Source organism: Theobroma cacao, chromosome 9 (assembly GCF_000208745.1).
Source record: "Theobroma cacao cultivar B97-61/B2 chromosome 9, Criollo_cocoa_genome_V2, whole genome shotgun sequence".
Lineage (NCBI taxonomy): Eukaryota > Viridiplantae > Streptophyta > Magnoliopsida > Malvales > Malvaceae > Theobroma > Theobroma cacao.
In genome coordinates this window covers 21,093,768-21,100,192 of record NC_030858.1, presented here as the reverse complement: position 1 = coordinate 21,100,192, position 6,425 = coordinate 21,093,768, and the positions used below count along the sequence as shown (strand labels likewise).

At 37.3% G+C, this 6,425-nt stretch overlaps 1 long non-coding RNA gene across 1 annotated transcript; it reads right to left on the bottom strand.

Moving 5' to 3' along the window:
- Positions 5,461-6,179, bottom strand: LOC108663413. Its single transcript, XR_001929393.1, has 3 exons — positions 6,039-6,179; positions 5,872-5,958; positions 5,461-5,796 (listed from the first exon to the last, which is right to left on the bottom strand). It is a non-coding gene; the product is annotated as an uncharacterized LOC108663413 (long non-coding RNA).

The following is a 6,425-nucleotide window of genomic DNA, read 5'->3' as shown; positions in this document are numbered from 1 at the left end:
GGTGATCTTAACATGCAGACATTGAACATGATCCAACAACACTTCACAACTCAAATCAAAATAATGAAACAACCATATCTTTTGGGATTAGTTCTTAAAAACTTTTTCAAACCCCAATTTTCTTCTGATAAAGTCAGCTTTAGAATTGTCAACCATGGGTTCCAAAATGACTAAAATTTTCATTTTGTGCAACAACTGCAGTTTCTTGATTCTTCTTTGGATTTCAGGACTAGCAATACCTCTCACATTCCAAACCAATGCACTAATCATGATTGGGTTCTATCTGTAAAACTCGCTGAGATAGAGTCATCATTAAAGACCCCATCATTTTCCCCCATATCCACAACTTCCTCTAAAGCTAAACTGAGTATTTTACCAATTGAAGCTACAGTGTCTGAATGTCTCCTGTGTCGCATCCGTGGATGAACTTCGAAGTCTGCAAGATTAGCTCCTGAAACAGAAAGAATGTTACCTAGTTCTCTATTGTATTTATACTTATCCGAGGTGGACTCCTGGCTAGGAGGATTGTCAACATGTTCTTTTATCCTTTCCCGTAGGCATGCAGTTGTTGTGGTAGTCCAGTTATTTCTAACTAAACTGTTGGTCTGACTTACACCCTATCCCCCTATTGGGTTGTGTTCTCCACTGCCTTCCAAATTGTTCACTGGTGAATTTTGGTCCCTTGACCCACTTTCTGCCCTTCCCTGATCATCCCTCTGCACTGCTGATGCTAATGGCTTCAAAAAATATTTTTTTGAATTTTTTTTTAAGTTCTCAAACGTTGATTTATGCATCCCTGTTGCATCTCCAGCTCTTTGCACTATCGATTCCTCATTTATCTTACCCATGGCCCTATTTGATGGCCCCACTAGTCATAGTCACTTTTTCGCTGATCTTTCTCATCAGTCAGCACCCTCAAGGAAAATTGATTTCCAACTTGTGCATTGTTCTCGCACTCTGTTGTACCTTGTTTTCCATGTTCATTTTTCTATAGCTCTTTCATCGCGCCAAAACTATTTAAAACCTATACCAACACCTCATCCCCGACTCACGACATGATTTCTGCCCCCTTGGCAGCCTTTGCTCCACCATTGGTAGCTTTCGTTACTTCCTTCCATTCCATACTCTATTTTTTGTCCCTTAAACCAATCGGGTCCTTCCCATTCTCATTCCCGACAGGCAGTTCTCATCCCTTTTCTCTTTCTCTCCTTATATCTGTCACGTTTTCTTTTTTGCCTACTAAATTCTCTTCTGACTATGTGACTTTCCCACTCTCCTCAGAAATCATCTTCTTCTTTTCTGCCAGATGCTTCGATCTTTTTAGTCCTTGCTGCCCTGCTTGTTGCCTATCACAATGCATGTCAAAACACTGTGCCCCATATGGCAACAGTGTACATAGTATTCTGATAGTCTCTCAAACTCTACCTTCTGCATGAAACCTCCAATAATCTCTCCTATTCTTCTTTCCCTCGTCACAATCCACACTTGGTCAAAAGGCGGCTTTAGGCAGTCATATTCAATGCATACTCTCGCAATGTTCGGTCGTGTACCATTTACTGTGGCTTCATCTACAAATAGTGGTCGCCCTACGGTCTTGGCAATAATGAGTAATGTCGATTTCTCGTAGAGATGCGCTCTAAGGTTCAAAAAAGAGATCCAGACCGACAAGAGTGAGGACTCCTTCTCTGGTTGGAAATTCGAGGTCCATTTAAACACCCTCATTTTTTGGTTGGAGATGAACAATACTTGTTTTAACCAAATCCTATTCAGATCGTGTTCATTGGAGAGCCGGATGAGAATATGTTTGTAGTCAAGCCACCGAATATCATAAGCATCGGCTAAGTCGATACCTTTGAATGCATTCTGAATCTCCTGTAACCTCGACATTCTTGAAAACTTCCCCACCATGGAGTATTGGAACGACTGTGCAAGGGTAAGTATTTCATCTTCATAGAACCAAACCTTAGGCTGATCTTTGTACAGAAAGGGTTCACAAGTTGGAGGGATTATGGCTAACTTTTCTTCGGCCGCCACACTTAGAAAATATTTCTTTTGTGTGCTGAGGGAGATAGGGGGTTCAGTTTGTGCATTCAAATATTTTTGCTCGCCATGAACAGACTGTAAAGAGGGGTTTTTCGTGACTGCTGGTTATGGGAGGCCACTAATGGCTGGGGCTAAGATGAAGCAGGAGGCGGCAAAGGAGGGGGAAGGTTTGGCGGCCAGTCAGCTGCCAAGCCATGAGTGCTTGGGAGGGGGGCGAAGGCAAGAGATTTGAGAGCGTTTTCCATTATCCGTTTTGATTAACAAGGTTAGCTTGATATTTATAGCTAAAGCTTATCTAAACTTTACTTAAATTATGAAATTGCCTTAAACAAGCTAGCTTGTCTTCCTCCAATCCATTGTGTAATCTTTTTACTCTTTTGACACTGGGATCAAATCCATAATAGTATAGAAAAACCCGAGTTCACGAAAAGTTAAAAATTTTGACTCGAGATGAAAAATGATAATTTTGCCCCTACCTTAGAAATCATCATTATTTATATTTCTTTCGTCATTTTATCCTTATTTTCATAATTCATTTATGCCTTAGGCCTACTTAGGCCTTAATATTGTTTGAAACCTACTTCTAGGAGCTCACTAAGGAAAATGATGAAACTACCCCTACTTCGTTTTATCGTGTCTACTTCTAATTACATGTCTATGGAGGTCGAGGTCTCACACAATTGGCTTTGTGCTAGTGGGAGATGTTTGGATGAGCCCTACAGCCAATTAGGATTGGTTAAGGCTTGATTCCAATCATGCAACAACATCATTCATGTTGAATGATTAAAGGTTTTCCTTCATCAATAAGGCATCAATTATAAAAAGTTATAAGTCTAATTGGATGAAGTCTATAAGCTTAATATGCCTTGCAAGGGAACTGTAATGGGTTGCAGTTATGAGATCTTTATGCATCAAAGCGTAATCTTAAAATGTTCTTGGTCAATGTATCATTGAGACTGGACATCAATAATACTTATAAACTACTACATTCTATGTTCCTTACTTGAGAAGTAAGCAACCAATCTCATAGGTTGAAGTATAAAGATACTTGAAATTAGAATGTAGGTGTTTGCCTAGGGGAGCAAGTTCATTGAATATGACCCGTGATGAGAAGTGCATTTGGTATTTCACTCAAGTGTCTATGCAATACTTCTCATGTGTCAATTGTGTAAATACTCTCTAGACTTGAGACACCAGGTTGTCTTATTTGTGGAGTGTTATGCTTTGATTTCATTCCTATGGGTGCCTAACCAAGGATGCTAAAACATGGTACTTTTGGGTATAGCATGAAGCATGTGAAGGCAAATGAGTGGTCAAGATAGAAATCATCCCCCCAAGTGATACAGGGGACATATCCTAACTGTTCTTGGTTGATATTAGCTTGTTGAAGTCCTTAGCCAAGGTGACTTGAAGATTATGAAAGGAGTTTCATAAATCTTTATAAAGCTGATGATCAATAAAAGTAGGCACTGTACCATGCTTTTATCATCTTTGGGATATATGATGAGGACATGAATTACACTAAAAGGCTTATCACTAAAAGGCTGAGTCAAGCCATCTTAACTCTTTTAACATTTGGGTGGCCATGATGGATTGCTAGATCCCAATCTTGGTCTATGAACTCTAGGTAGTTAACTTGATTAATGATAAATTTAAAGCAATTTAAATTTATTTAATTCTAAGTTTAACTAAAGAATTATTTGTTGAGTTCATTGCCAACATGTTAGAAGCCTAATGGGTCACACACCTAAAATGAATGTTGAAAATAAAATGGGATAGGTGATTAAGTTGGACTTAATCAAATTAGAAGTTATGAGCTCTCAAGCACTTGATTAAAATTGTTTAATTAAGTTGTGTCTAATTAACTAAATCGTTTAATTAAATCATTAGGCCTAATTAATTAAATTGTTTAATTAAGTCATTGGGCCTAACTAATTAAATTAAACAATTAAGTTATTGGGCCTAATTGATTAAATTTGTTTAATTATGTCATTGGGCATAATTGATTAAATTGTTTAATTAAATTGTTGGGCTTAATTATTTAAATTATTTAATTAAGTTATTGGGTCTAATTGATTAAATTAAACAATTAGGTTAATTGGGCTTCTATAGGACTTTAGTAATTGCTTATTCAAATTATTGGATTAATTGGCAATTACAAAATAGTTTTGTAATTAGGGTTTAAAATTAATCCAAGGTATAAATACCTTCCTATAGCCTCCAAACAAAGTGTGGAAAATGGCTAAAAAAAAAAGTGAACGGGACATTAGAAATTCTTTTGTTTTGCCATTCCTTGTGTGAAGAAAAATAGTCTTTCATTTACTTCATTTTTTTTGTGTTCAACCCCACAATTTTGTGTGGATTATGAGTTTATGAAACTCATCTTTGCTAGTACATTGTCAAGGCATAGCACTCCCAATCCTTAAAGAAGAATTTTCTCATTCGTTGGTGTGGATACCATTAGAGGCTACACAAAGATTCCTTGGACAGCTTTGGTTTGCAACAACCGAGCTAAGGTGGTTGAGCTTTTTGAAGGCTGATTTGGTGGTTTAACAAAAGATTTATTAACCTTTGTTATTTAGGCAAAGTGATATGATCATATACTTTTATTTTAATTTTATTCTGTACTCAATTTGGCATGAAAGAGATCCTAGGTAGGTGAGGCGTAATTTAATTTTTAAATTTATTTCTATTGCAATTTTATTTGTATTTGAAACATGATCAACCCTCACCCAACACCTCTCTACTAGATTCCCACAGCCATGGCGGTCTTGATGATAATGGCCGACATCGGAGAAATCAAGTGGTTGCAATCACGTATATCAACTTGTGGCCTAGACACATATATCAACCCGTGGCCTTGCCACGTATATATCACAGACCATGGCCTAGCCACGTCTAACAGCTCGTCGACAATCCAAAGGTTCTCTAGCTAGAGCTCACTTGTACACAAGGGTAACACTATCTCGATGTGACATTCAGCCTACTCTCGAATCTCTCGATTTGATAGAACTATTTAAGAGCAAATTGGGTTCTCAAAAGCTCATTTTAAATCTATTTCCAAAATACCAATCGCGGTAACATGATAAACTCGTTTGTAAGACTTTATAATGTAAAACCTTTGCATGAGGTTTAAATATCAAATCAACATGGTGAATATATGTAATTTATTCATGAATGCATGTCACAAAAATAAATAAGGCACATTTTGACATAAACCGTGGTAAAGAGCTTGTTTCTCGATTTCTAAAACCCTTTACATATATAGCTTATATAAATATATTTTCAAAACAATTTCAAAAGTCATGGCATCCATAATTGCCTAGCATTTCTATGAGCTCATGCTTTCCATAATAAAAGTGTATAAATCTTAATCATATAGTTATATATGAAACATCATTATATAGATTACGAACCTTTGTGAAATAGCCACCCCCTACTCACCTCACAATAGAGGGACACTACGTCGCTATCGGTTCCAGTGAGTCTATAGCTAATTCTACTTGCCGGTCACCTGTTATCTCATCTGGTACACCACCACAACAAACTTTTTTCACTTACACACTTCCTAGCAACAAATTAAACTCAATATACTTAATTATACACCATAATCTAACATGCAATCTGCGAACTTTAACGAAGCAAGTCCTCTATGGCATAATATGCCCACATTGCATGTTTACCTTCTAATCTTTCCTTCACTTTGAATCCTTCACATAAGTCACAAACCCCTCACATCCTTGATCACCATTGCTGCCACAAGCACAAGTAATCAATATCCATCTTACTTTTCTTTCCACCCATGATCCCAAGGTTTCAAGCACTTACCCATTATTTGTCTTACTTTAACTCACCATACTTTCAAGAACAAGCTGCATGCATGCACCCGGTTCTTTTAATCCTTGTAGATCCTTACTGCCACAAGCACAATCTCACATTACAATCGGTTTACAAAGCATGCATTCAAACAAAATGACAACTTTTACTTTCCTTACCTTGGAATCACTATGCGAACCACCATTTCCTCCTTCAAGCTCCAACAATGGCATGCAAGAGGAAACCTTTCAATTTTTCTCTAATCTTCTCCAAAATCGAGCCTCCTCCAAGCCCTTTTCTTCTTCCTCCTCTTTCTTTTCTTGTTTCTGCTTTCTTCCCTCATTTTACTTTTAAGGCCAATTCTCTTTCTTTTCTCTTAAAGGTGCAGTTTTGCCTCACCTTTCCTCACCTTTCCTTTCTTTATTTATTCCTTAACTCCTATTGGACCAATTCATCCCCCACTTAAATTTCCTGCACCAATTTCTTCCCTTGCTCATTGGTCCATTATCTATCCTCACTTTACTTCTCCATCTACCACCTTAACTATCCCATCTTTTCTTCCTTTA